The sequence below is a fragment of the Cryptomeria japonica genome, chromosome 3 (genome assembly GCF_030272615.1).
Source record: "Cryptomeria japonica chromosome 3, Sugi_1.0, whole genome shotgun sequence".
Taxonomy (NCBI): Eukaryota; Viridiplantae; Streptophyta; class Pinopsida; order Cupressales; family Cupressaceae; genus Cryptomeria; species Cryptomeria japonica.
Genome location: NC_081407.1, coordinates 835,196,310 through 835,210,391, shown reverse-complemented (window position 1 = coordinate 835,210,391; position 14,082 = coordinate 835,196,310).

The following is a 14,082-nucleotide window of genomic DNA, read 5'->3' as shown; positions in this document are numbered from 1 at the left end:
CAGATTGGGGGATATCATAAGCGGGGATCCAAAGCTGTTCTACCAAGAACTCATAGCATGTTGAATTTTGTGGAAGATCTAGGAGAGATGTGATGGTAGCCATAGCATCAACAGCTTGATTCTGATCTCTTGGTATTTGCTCAAAGGTGATAGTATGAAATGATGCTTTTAAAGTGTCCACCATTTGCTTGTATGGCATGAGTTAATCATTCTTGCTCTGATATTTATTTGTTGCTTGTCGAATGACCAGTTGTGAGTCGCCATATACTTGTAGTTCTTGTAATTTCCATTGTATGGCTAGCCCAAGTCCTATGATCAAGGCCTCATACTCTGCTATGTTGTTAGTGCATGGAAATGTGAGCCTGAAAGACTTTGGGATGCTGTCACCTTGAGGTGTGATAAACAGAATGCCTGCCCCCGAGCCATGCCTAGTGTATGAACCATCAAAGTATAGTTTCCATGGTTGTGTTGTTGTGATCATGAATATCTCTTCATTTGAAAAATTGGAAATGAGAGGAGGATCGCCTATGAGGGATGCATCAGCCCACTGATCTGTAATAACTGGCAATTGATAGCCTTACAGTCTACATACTTGATGTCAAATTCACTTAGAATCATCACCCATTTGGCCAAGCGGCCTGTCAATGCTGTTTTGTTGAGTAAATACTTGAGTGGATCAATCTTTGCAATGAGTTGTACCTTGTGTGTTAACAGATAGTGCCTCAGTTTAGTGGTTGCCAAGATTACTGCTAGGCAAGCTCACTCAATAGGTGTGTAATTGAGTTTATAGCCAACCAGTGTTCAAGAAATGTAGTAAACATCGCACTCTTTTGCTTCTGCATTATGTTGTGCCAGTAGTACACCCAATGTTGTACTTGTTGCTGAGATATAGAGTAGTAGAGGCCTACTTGGATCTGGTGGGATCAGCAACGGTGTATTCATGAGATAGTCTTTGAGCATCTAGAATGCTTGCTGGCATCTAGCATCCCATTGAAAGCGAATGTTTTTGTGTAGTAGGTGTGTGAATGGGTGACACTTATCAGCCAATTGTGCAATGAATCTTCAGATGGATTGAAGCCGCCCTTGTACTATCCTTAGCTGACTGATATTCTTTGGTGGTAGCATGTCCATGATTGCTTTTACCTTTGTTGGGTTGACCTCAATACCTTTGCTTGAGACAATGTATCCTAGAAGTTTCCTGGAGGTTACTCCAAAGACACATTTCTTTGGGTTGATTTGAACATGGTATTGTTCCAGTCTGTCAAAGATTTTATCTAATATGTTGAGATGCCCTTCTCTGGTGAGTGATTTTTCTAGTAAGTCATCAACATAGTCTTCCATCATAGTATGCATCATGTCATGGAAGATGGTCATCATTGCTCATTGATAGGTCACTCCTGGATTCTTTAGACCGAAAGGCATTACATTCCAACAATATGTGCCCCATGGACATGTGAAGGTTGTCTTATGTTGATCCTCTAGTGTGATCTTTATTTGATTATATCCTGAAAAGCCATCCATGAGTGAAAGCATGGCATGTCCTGCTGTCAGATCGACTATGATGTTGATATTTGGTAGGGGGAAGTCATCCTTAGGACATGCCTTATTCAAATCTCTGAAGTCAATACAAATGCGGATGCCCCCTTTTGGTTTGCCAATAGGCACAATGTTGGAGATCCATTCTGCATAATCAATTGGTCTAATGAAACCAACATCTAGGAGTTTCTTGAGTTCTGTTTTGACTAGCACTACAATCTGAGGATGCATCTTACGAAGCTTCTGCTTGACGGGTTTGGCTCCTTCTGCTATGGTGAGGTGATGCATGACTAAATCAGGATCAAGCCTAGGCATGTCTGCATATGACCATGCAAAGTTGATCTGACGCTTTTGAAAGAACTCTATAAATTTAGGCTATTCTTCTGGAGTGAGAAGAGATGCCAGATGTATGAGGTGAGGATTTTTAGGAGTCCCCACATTGTATTCTTTGGTTTCCTCAATGAGAATCATTGATCATTCCTGTTGTGTACTAGCAGGGAGAATGTCAAACCCTTCATCCTTAAGTGCCTCAGAGAGGTTTTCACAATTGGATACGCTCTTTCTTTTTACTTTTGTTGAATCAAACAGTGACACGGTGTGGTTTTCACTAGAAGATCCATGTTTTATTGTTATATTTTTGCAGTTGAAAGGTTTGGTGTCCACCCCGAAGTATGCTGAGCTATTTAGTTCTATGGCCAATCCAGCTTTGTGATCCCCGCTTGGTAGGTTATCCCTTAATTCCAAAAAGTCAATGATGGCCTCATCATTTTGGAAGAAATCAAGACATGGGGGATGTGGTTGGTTCCATTTGATGACTTCAGGGTGGATAATGGGCATTAATTCATTGATTAGGTTAAGTGTGTTAGATGTGTCAGAGAGGGTTAAGATGTTGTGGTGAAGGTTGTTGATGGTAGTCTCCCTGTCAAAATCAGGTGTAGGATGAGACGTAGGGTCTGTGGAAGATGTTTCCAGCTCAAGAACTGAAGAGGTCTTTATCTGTGCTTCTCCGTAAATAGGGATGTCTTTGCATGGTGGAGGTAGTGATGTGTCTTCCTCATCTGAAGTATGAAGCTGGACAGAATCAAATTCCCACTCATGTGAGTTAGTTCTAGCATCCGATTACTATACCATACTGGGATGTCCTTTGAGTTAAATACTGCAGGTGTGATTGGTTGATGTACCTTAGATGAAATGATCGGTGTTGTAGGAAGGTCAATGGGGATTAAGGAATCCAATATGAGGAGTATCGGTAGTGTTGACTCAGTTGCTTTTGTTGGAATGGCTGGTGTCATAGATGCTGATATAGTTGCTGCTGCTAATGGTGCTATTGATGTTATTGCTGCTGCTAATGGGATTACTGGTTTGATTGGTGGGAGGATTGGCATCGTAGATGGTTGTGTTGGGATTCTAAGCCTCGGTAGGGAAGTTGTGATGGTGTTTGAGGCTGCTTTGATAATGAAAGGTTTCCTCTTTGCAATAGGCTAACATAATGGTTTGCTTGGGTTTCCTTTGAATTTGAGTTTAGGAAAGATCTCTTTTTCAAAGCCTAGGCCTGTAATACCTTTGAGCTTTAATTCTGGTAGCAGAGGTTCATGCCATCCTTGTTTGCAATATCCCAAAGTACTCTGACCATCATACCTCATTCATTGCATAATGAGAAGACCTTTTCCACATTGATCTATGGGAAGCTTAACTCGTGGTATATAAGTGGTGATGGGATCTTTATAGATCCATTCCGCTAAGTCCTCATCTTGGGTTTCTTCTTCTTGACTCTTTCCAAGGATGAAAGGTGTCAAAGTACACGCTGGCATGATTAGTGGTTGCTGGAGTAACTGCTGTGGTTTACCATGTGTTCTAGGAGAAGTGGGCATTTGTCCCACACAAAAGAGTTGATTCAAGTTGTATTCCCTAGGACCTTCCTCTACTATTTTCATCTTAAGCTTTTCTTGCTTTGGTATAGTGGTCTTCGAACTGGCAAGAGAGGTGGGACTTATATATGATGTGGAGGAAATGTCTTCTCTATTATTAGGAATGGTAAACTCTGGTTGATGGCTAATACTATGGCAATATGCAAAGGGATTTGCATCGCTCAGGATTGTGATCTCTACACTGTTATGTGGGAACTTGATACATTGATGGTAGGTAGATGGAATGGCTTGCATGGCATGTATCCAAGGTCTTCCTAACAATAGATTGTATGGCAGAGGAAGGTCTAGAACCTGATAGATGATGTGCTTTACCATAGGGCCCACTCAGATTGGTATTACCACAGCTCCTTTGGAGGAACGTTTTGCATCGTCATAGGCTTTGATTGTGATCTTCTTACAGGGATCCACTGATTCTATTGCATATCCCAATGCTATGACCAACTATAGTGTACAAATATTTAAAACTGCTCCATTATCGATCAAGAATCGCTTGATCCTGTGCTGGTTGATAAAGCCTTCAATGTGTAGCGAAGCGTTGTGAGGTTGCTCGAAGGAAGAGTTGTCACTTTTGGAAAAAGTGAGACAAGGTGATGAATTTAGACTTCCAACCATGGCTTGAAATTAGTCTGTATTCAGGTTTGCAAGGACTGACGCATCTTGGAGTGCTTGATCCAAGATTGTTTTATGAGATGGCGATAGGCGCAATAGCTCTAAAATGGGTATAAGCACAGGTGTTTTGTCTAATTGTTCCACAAGATTATACTGCATTGTTATGGAGGTGGTGCCTTATGGAGCTGCCTTTATGGTAACCTTGTCGCGATGTGTAACAACATTGCAATTGGAGTTTGGATTTTTGATGGTTATAGTAGCAACTTGTTCACTGGCATCATACAGGTGATTTACAGTGTAATTATATGCAGCCTGCATATAATCCATGGTATCAGTACCTTCCCTGGAAGTGGAAGGACCCCTTTGATCTTGTGATGGAAGTGGATTTTTGAACATCAGATGATCATTGTTTGTTGTTTTTGGGTCATGTCCTTTGATTTCAATTTCACCTCGATCAATAAGATCCTGAATAAGATCTTTCAATCGGTGACAATTACTTGTCTTGTGTCCTCTCCCTTGGTGGAAATCATAGTGTTCAGTATCTCTCCACCATGCAGGTTTGACTTGAGGCTCATAGTTTGATGTATTAGGTAGAGTGACCAAATTTTGAGAAATGAGTTGTTGCAATACTGTTTCAATGGGTTCCCCTAAGGGAGTGTATGTTCATTTTTGTTTTTGGTGATGAGGTCTAGGTTCATCGTAAGATGTGATGTGACCTTGATTTGAAGGAATATTTGTGTTATTCTAAGGTGGAGGATTCTATCCTACAAACTGAATGATAGGTTGTGTACTTTTTATAGTCCTGGCATCCACAACCCCATCGTTGATGATATTCTTATTTTTGTTTTAGAAGCTTGGTTTATCACTATTGAAGTGTGGGTGAGGACTATTCTTTGGTTCATTATAGATTTTGATAAGTCCTTTCTTGATGAGGGCCCATTCACATTTCAAACCCTTGGTGATCATATCATTAAAAGAGTCTGTGTCTTTGACATCCAGGTGAAATTCCATTTCTTTGTTTAAGTTGGAAATGAATATTTCCACTAGTTCTCATTTAGGTAACTAAAGAGAACATCTGCTAGACATTTGATGCCATCATTGTAGGAATACTAAGAATAGTTCACCTAGTTTTTGTTTAGTGTTGCACAAATCAGCCATGGTGATGTCATGTTCAATGTTATGAGAGTAATGAGCTAGGAACTTCTAGATGAGTTCCTCAAATGTTCTAATGCCACTTGGTAGTCGGGAAAACCATGATGTGGTTGTTCCACCCAAGCTTTGGGGAAAAAGGTGCATTAGGTATGTGTCTTTGTATGCCACTTCGAGGCAAGCAAAATGAAATTCTTTGACATGATCATGAGGATCTCCCTTTCCTCTATATTTTTCGAATTTGGGTGTTTCAAATCCTCATGGAAAGGGTGGCATATAAAGATTCCTATAAAAAGGATAGGGACAGATGTCACTGAGTGAGAATTGGTTAGTTTTGACACCACTATGAAGTTGTTGGGCGAGATTCTCGACTTGTTGCCACAACATCTCCATTTCATTTGGAGGAGGAGGCAGTGGGTTACCTCGAGGAATGTTATATCTGATGGGATCTCTACCTCTTTCCTCTTCATGGTGACTTTGTCATTTTAATGCTTGTCTTAATTGGGCAAGATCAAAGTCAGAGGGGAGTTTTGCTCCTTCTTGAGCGAGCTTTAAAAAGTGAGCATCTGCATTGCTCCTAAGTATTTCATCAAAAAGTCTATTAAAGAGAGGGTTATGTTGGGCCCTTTCTATTGTTGCAAGAGTGGGAGTACTTGGGTTTTCGTCATTTGCATTTCCTCCAAGTGCTTCTTGAAATTAATTGAGATTTTCCTCTTCTTCTTCTTCAATTTCTATTTCTCATTGCCTTGACTGTGATTGGGTTTGGGCCATTTTGTTTACAAGCTTTTGTTGAAGTTGTGTGAAAATGATGATGAGTTGTTGATGAAATGAAAGATTGATGGTTGGTGAATTGTGTTGCATGTGGATCTCTAGCACTTTTAAGGTAGATGTAATCGAAATTCCTTCTTTGAATTGCTTGTTTGTTTTTTATAAGGTTGGATGTGATAAGGTGTAGAGAAATCTAAGATGTGTTACAGATTTAACTACCTAGTAATGAGAGGATTCACTCATGAACTAGTTTTAACCTGCATAGATGTGTCTCTTAGGATGAGCTTATCCTAGATGTAGAAACAATCTAAAAAGTGATGTGATGCATTTGATTCAAGCAATATCTAAAAAGAGAACTTGGGACAAGAACCTCTTAATGTTTTGAGAGTTGGAACGGATTGATGATGAAGTGATGATGTATGAGTGAGATAATGGATGAAAATGGTTTTAACTTCAATAAAAGCTTTGTGTCACAAATGGAACAAACTCTACCTCTTCCCTTTCGGGTGTTGGTGGTATTTCTCGAGCTACGTTGTATGTGATAGAGATGTTTGGGAAAAAATTGGGATTAATCTTACCTCCTTAGTTTTTGTGATAACTCAAAGCTCTATATTGCATAAAAGCTCTGCGGTTTAATGACTCTGAATCAAATTCGTTTGTTTTTCCTTAAAGGTAGAGACGCATGTGACATAGAAAAACTATATGGGAGACAAAGATTTGTCTATTTAGATAGAAGAATTTCCTCCTTTTGATCAAAGCCTTTGAGCTCAATGGTCTTCTTTTCAAGTTGATATTCTGATGACATTTCTTCTTTCGCAAGATGTGAAGAATGGTCATAAAGTTTGATTCTTTGTTGTTTGCACTTTGTTTTTGATATTTTTGTGGTTGCTTTGAAAGATGTTTGGTTGGATGAATACTTTGTTTTGGAATTGATTTTTTGATGTTTCTTTGACAAGAAAACAAAGCAAGAACACAAACACAAGAATGTTGCCTTAAAGGCACAAATGAGTATGGTTCTAGATCAACCCAATCCTTGGACTTTTATATGACCCTTCCTTTTAGATGCATTTTAAGGTGTATTTCCAAAGCCTGAAGTCGACTCAATTTGCACTTGGTCTTGACTAAAATGAAAACACTTCAAACACTTTTTATCCCTAAGGTCAAATGGCCAGTTGTTATAAATTTAGCCCACATCTTGATATTTCTTCGAGTTTGGTACTACATACCTTATGAATCCCGCTGTGGAAGGTAAGGATGTGATATACTAAGTCTTGCACGAGCATAACAAATAGATGATCCCTATGATGGGGGAGTCATCAATTTTATCAAGCCACAAGTGACTTTTCAAAAAGCTATGTTTCTACTCAAGGAAATATGTATGGTGAGTATCTTGGGAGCAAAACCATCTATGCTCTTGCACTAAATTATATCGCAAATATCCTCAATTAATAGAACAGGTGGGCTACTACTTAAAGGTGTTTAGTCATGTTTGATGTTTTTGGACAGAAGTTCATTCTGCAGTGACTCACGTAAGAGCCTTGTAACTAGTGGTGGGGTCCATTTGTCCTTTCTGCCAATTACACTATAGAAATAGCTATACCCAAGGCTACAACTTTCACTCTCACTTGATTTCTATAGCAGCTCGAAGGATTTACCACGCGAGGTCATTCCCAAGAGTGATGTGTCTCTTGGCAGGCCTCTCTTAAAAAGATAAATTTTTTGAGTGTTACTAACACTTTTCTCTTGCACCTAGGACCACGAAAGCCAAGGGAGAGGATAGTGTGTGTTAGAAGTAGGACCACTCGACCAACTTTTTGCACAAGTGTGCCAAGCATGAAAACACTTGTTCTTTTTAACTTGCCATTGCAATGTGATCTAACTATTTGGAGATGTTGCTCCAACATTCATGGTGTTCTTTTTAACTTCAAATGCAAAGGTTTGAGTAAACTAGAATTTTGAAAATCCTGGTCAACTGAAATTGAAGCATGTATGCATGAAGGAAAATTGCTTTGCAAAAGTTTTAAACAAGTTGATTGTGTATTTTATGTGCACCAAAAATTGAAGTGTGGATTGTAAATTCTTTAGTTTTGATGCAAGAAAATTGAAGTGTTGATTTAAAGCACCAAATAAAGTGTGTTTCCTAACTTGTAAGAAAACAAATTTTGTTTTGTTTAGTTTTAATGCACCAAAAACAAGTGATCCTAACTGGAAAGCAAGGGAAAGTTTGTTTGTTCAATTCTTAAAACACCAAAATAAATTTTTTGATTTTAAAGAGGTGAGTTTTTAAACCTGCACAAACAATAACCAGTTAGTAAAATCCATATCTAAGGGGGGCTACCACAAGCCTAAAATTTTTCACTTTTTCGGTTACAAGGTCTTTTTTACAACATTCTGTTACAATAGCGCTAGTCTGTGTTTAAACATAAGCACTATTTAACACAAACGTGGTAAAAGAAGAAAAATAACAGGGAAGACGAAAGTGCTCAAACAGGATTAATAGCACCAAAATAGGGTCAAAAGCGCTCAAACAATGTCAATAGCGCTAAACTTGATACAATAGCGCTATTGTAAGAACAATAGCGCTATTGTAAGAACAATAGCGCTATTGTAAGAACAATAGCGCTATTGTAAGAACAATAGCGCTATTGTAAGAACAATAGCACTAGAACAACAAGTTTCAATAGCGCTATAACGTGATCAGTAGCACTAAAGTACAACCTGTGTGATAATTTCAAGATTCAAACATGTTATTGGTCAAAAAATAAATTATTTTGGGTGTTTGGATTCACGTCGGGTTCACCAAATGATGCTCTACAAAAAGGAAAAGGTTAGCCAATGATAAATAACACACAACACACAAGAAACCGTTAGTTTTAAACAATCAAAAACTAATCTAAATAGGCATATCAAAAGAGATATCAAAAGCATGACAAAATATCTAACTAAGAAGATAAATATGATGAGGCATCTCCAAATTCCTCCTAACATGCTCTTGATTTCTTCTCCTTTGTTCCTCTCCTCTCCAAGTTCCAAAATAGTGTAGCTCTCAGTATCTTTTTGCACTATGGATGCTTACGGAGGATTGAAATTTGAGTATTTGCTCCAAATGTAAAATGAAAAGCTAAAGTACTAGATGCTATTAAAAATGATTGATTTTAACCAAAATAACAAGATATTAGATTGCTATGCTAAATGCTCTCTAAAATGCCTATAGGTTAAATGCATACAAGTTTTCAAGATTTGGATTATGAAGAAATGGGCTCTATTTATCGAAAAAATGGAGCAATTGATGGTTGAGATTGAGTAATCTCAACAAGGGTCATGATTGAATGATTTCAAATCCATGTGAGGGCTTTCAACCCAATCCCAAGATGACATGTGTCAATGTGAGATAGGTTGAGAGGAGAGGGAATAAGCATTAAATGCTTGACATGACCTTGGGATTTAAGGTCAAGGTTAGTTGAATGAATAAACTCTTTATTCAAAAAATAAAGCTTTTATCCAATGGATAAACTCTTGTGCAAAGGCAAAAGGGATAAACATGGTCAAAGCAATAAATTCTTGAGAAGACAAGTTGAATTAACCACAAATGGTTATGTAAGAGCCATTAATGTTCATGTAAGAACTATTAGTGGTTTTGGAAGACTTTGGAGGTTAAATTGTTGAACACACAAAGCATTAAATGCTTTTCAAAGACTTTGAAGTCTTTGAGAAGTGACTCCATGTTGCTTAGGAATGTGACAATAATTAGGGGATGGATTAGGCTAATTAGGAAGGGTTTAGAAGAATCTAGAAGGAGATTAGAATTGCAAGTGGGTTTGGTGGGTGAGGGAAAATAGGATTTTATTAAAATAAAAATTTATTTATTTCAATAAATGTGTGCAAGTTGCATTTGTAGGAAAATGCAAGTGGGGGGATAAATGGTTTAAATAAATGTTTAATTTAATTTATTTAAAAGAGGAATAGGGGGATTTAATTAAATAAATAGATTTTATTCATTTAATTGATTTGTGAACTTTGTTTAATGAATTAATTAAAATAAATTGAATAATTTATTTAATTATTAGGAGAATGTTTTGAAGATGAATTAATTAAATATTAATTAATTAACTCATGGCTAGTGTATTTTTAATCAAATAAATAGCAAATATTTATTTAATTAAGCTGGACAGATTTGTGTGACTACATTGTGTATTGCAGATACAGATACATGTCTACTTTTCACACACACATTATTTATATGAGAAAATTTTGTAAAAGAAAGACATTATTAGAAGAGAGAATATCAGATAGATATTACAACCTCTAGCATACTACTGTACTTTTCTAGAACTTTAATAGAATCAGTTGTGTTTCTCTGTTTATGTGTTGTGAATTATTCCATTTCTTATAGGCAGTTGTTTGTGATATTATCTAAAGGAGATAAGGTTATTTGTATTCTTGGAGTGAAGTTTATGTTTCAATATTATAAAATTGGATTAATAAGATGTACTTGTGAATTGTAACTGTTCCCCGTAGTTCTTCCTTGAATGGTCCTTTAAGGTAAAGGTTAAATTCATTAAAATTGGTTTCGTCTCTACAGTCTCTGCGAAATATCGTATGAGAAGTTTCATTGAATCATATGACATTATATTGAAGCCTACAGTTTATCGTACAACATAATATTATATCCTGTAAATTGTCATACGAATCATAATATGGATTCGTACGACATACTGCTTCTGTTATCTTCTATCATTCTTTATTGATTTCTGACTTGTACAATAAAAGTTTTTTGTCGTTCCATTTTATGAGAATTGTCATACGATTCTATTCTCTATTAGATTAAAAGCAAGTTTTACTTTTCAGGGTTTTTCTTGAATTAAATTTTGATTATGCTGATGCTAAACTCTGAATTGTCTTTTATCTGCCTAGTATTTTCACAACCTGACTAGTTTCTTGCAGGACGCTTGTCAAAGAATTTATCAATCAAACATATGTTTGTCAAAGAATAAAAACAACATGACTACTGATGCATTGTTTTTGCAGGTTGCCTAAAGAGAAATCAATCAAACATCTTGTATTCTTTAATTTTTTTTTAAGCACCTAACTTGCTATCTGGGTAATGAAAAAATCTGTCTTTTGTGTTTTTTTGGAAAATTCTGAGAGGTAGGAGAGTATGGTCTTGTCTTTTTAAGACAATCAGAAATCTAAACCCTTAAGGCTTTTTCTTTGTTTGAGATTTGTACATCTTTAGCAAGCCTGTCCTCCCGAGGGGTTGAAAAACTCTTAAAGTCATTACGGTCGATGTGAGGGGAACGACCTAAGTGGGAACGACTAAATGCCATGTACTCCAACCCACTATAAAATAAACATGATTTGATGAAAATCAAATCAACGACAGTGCTCGGGAATAGATCTCCTTAGTACCTTCAGGTATATTGAACCTTGGTTTTCAAGGCTGGGAGACCTCTTAATTGAGTTTATACCTCGACGCGTCGAATGGAACCTTTACTAGATCCAATTAAAATTAGAAGCTACCTGATTCACCTCCAAAAGATTGATAATCTTTGTGCACGAGAGATAGTAACTCTCCCAAGACACTTGCCATATTGTGGCCCCATTAGCATTTGGAGTTGGCTAATATGGCATTGAGAATCCATTGCATGAGACTCAACAGTCATATTGTGATTAGCTATTGGGTGTGTAACTAAGTCAACAAGAAAAGGTTTTCTTCTCTAAGCCAACTTCCATAGGGTTTGCATGCTGTGATTAGAGTTACTATTCATACTGCGCGTTTTCTATGTTTTCATCCCTAAAACTAAAACTGGAATACTAATACTAGAGAAAATGAATCAACAACTCAGTGATAAACTCTATCCGTGTCACAAGATAGTCTATCCTGGTAAATAATTAGTCCATTTCAAAACTGGTCATACTTAGTTGTCATACCCAGCCAATCAAAAACTCAAAATTTTTGTCTCTGTCCTTTTAACAGTTGTACGAGCCTAATAATTTATCGTCCTGCACCATATTCTGTGTCATACGAGTCTGGTGATTTGTCGTACGAAGCTAATCCTCTATCATACGAGATCTCGAAGTCTGCCATTCTAAGTTAAATCCTATGTCATATGAGATAGAACTGCACAGAATCATTTGTCGTTCGGGACCTACCCATTTGTCGTACGGTACTAGGCAGCAACTCGTATGAAACAAAACCATTGTCATCCTAAAGCTATTATACTGTCGCACGATTTCAGAAATTCTATCATACAAGTCTCTGATTTCACCAGTATAGAACATTCAAACTTGTCCAAAATAGTCTACAGTGAGCCTAAAATTGGTTATCATCCTCCTGAGCATAAACAACCTTGATAGTGTACCCCTGTCATTGCATTGCACGATTTTGTCGATCATCTCTCAGCTAGTTCAAACAACATCTTATCAAGCTTAGGTTAACTTAGATAATGTCTTACACGAGATAGATCATTCTTGAAACTAGACTAGATCTTAGTTACTTCACTCAATCACTACGTTAAATGAACTATTAGCTACAATTTGATCTTGACTTTTGCAACACATTTAGCTCTCGGTCCTATCGGTTGTAAATGCCTATTAAAACTAGAAGCTCTTCTAATTTTATTTTTTTTGACAAAAGTAAGAATCTCATGGATACCTTAGCTCCAATTCCCATGGCTACCTTTGCTCAAATATTTCAAGATATCAAGAAAGAAATATATGACATCGAAATCCAACAAAATAAATCAATGACTCCATTTGAAAACAAATGCATGATATCAAAAGTGAGAAACTTCATGGAATGCTAAAACAATTATATGATTTGACAATCAAATACCAACAAATAATTGACGATCAAAAGGCAAATCTCAAACAAGCTCACAAGACACCTTCACCAAGACATAAAGACATTTCCTCCAAATATTCCCTAGATAGACAGTTTATGCCTTTTGGGCAATCTATTGAATCAGCTTTGGAAGAACTTCTTAAGAACAATCTTATCATATTACCTAAAAAGACTACATGGGGATGGGAATTTTTGAGTAAGTATTGTGCATATCATAGGCATAACAAACATAAGACTTCAATGCGTATGGAATTAAAACATAAGATTCGAGATCTCCTTGATGATGGTGTCATTGAAATTGAAGATCCTAATAACTCACCTAAAGAAAAAGAAGGAACTATTTCTAAGCATGATCAAAATCATGAACCTATGTCTAGAAAGGCTCCATATGTAGCCTCCATCCCTTCCATGATGCCTTCATCTCCTAAGACTTCTCAACAATAATCCATACCATCTCCGTCAAATAATGAAACTTCTCATGTTGACCCTCAAAGGCTATCTCCTATGGAAATCCAAGTAAATGCCAATATTGATACAAGTTCCTCACATGATTTAAAAATCCTAGATCCTATGCCATCATGCACTCCAATTCCAATCAGACCCACTCCAGAAGGCCCTTTCCAAAATGCTTCCCCATCATGTCAAAAAATGGAGACCTTCCAAGAATCCCCTATGCCTATGGAAAATCCTATCCCTTCCTTAGAAGTGACTCCATGTCAAGAGGATAATCTGGAAAATGAAAGAATAAGTCGTACGATAAATCAAGATCAAGACACCAAAACTCCTCAATCCCATCTAATGATTGAAAAAGATCCTATTTCGCTAGAATCCCATGATGATCCCCTTATACCTTTCCATTTCTTCCAAGATGACTTACTTCCATTTCAAGAGCAAAGCATCCTTCCGAATCTCATTCCTAATCCACTTCCTAAGCAAGATCATGATGCCTCTTCCACCTTTTCAAACGATCCTATTCAAAATGAAGAGTCAAACACCCTTCCTACTCTATCCAATGGTCCTCTTCCATGTCAAGATCAAAGTATCCCTTCATCTCCTTGTCATAATCCTCCATATTCACCTCAAGGGTCCATCATGCATATGAATCCCCTTCATGATCCTATAATTCCTTACATTCCACCTCCATCTCATAATGGACTCGCACCTTGTTTCCAAAGCAAAGTGTATCCTACAAGTCAAAATTTTTTTAAAGGCAAAGGGGTAAATATCCACAAGCAAGAACCCCTCCAT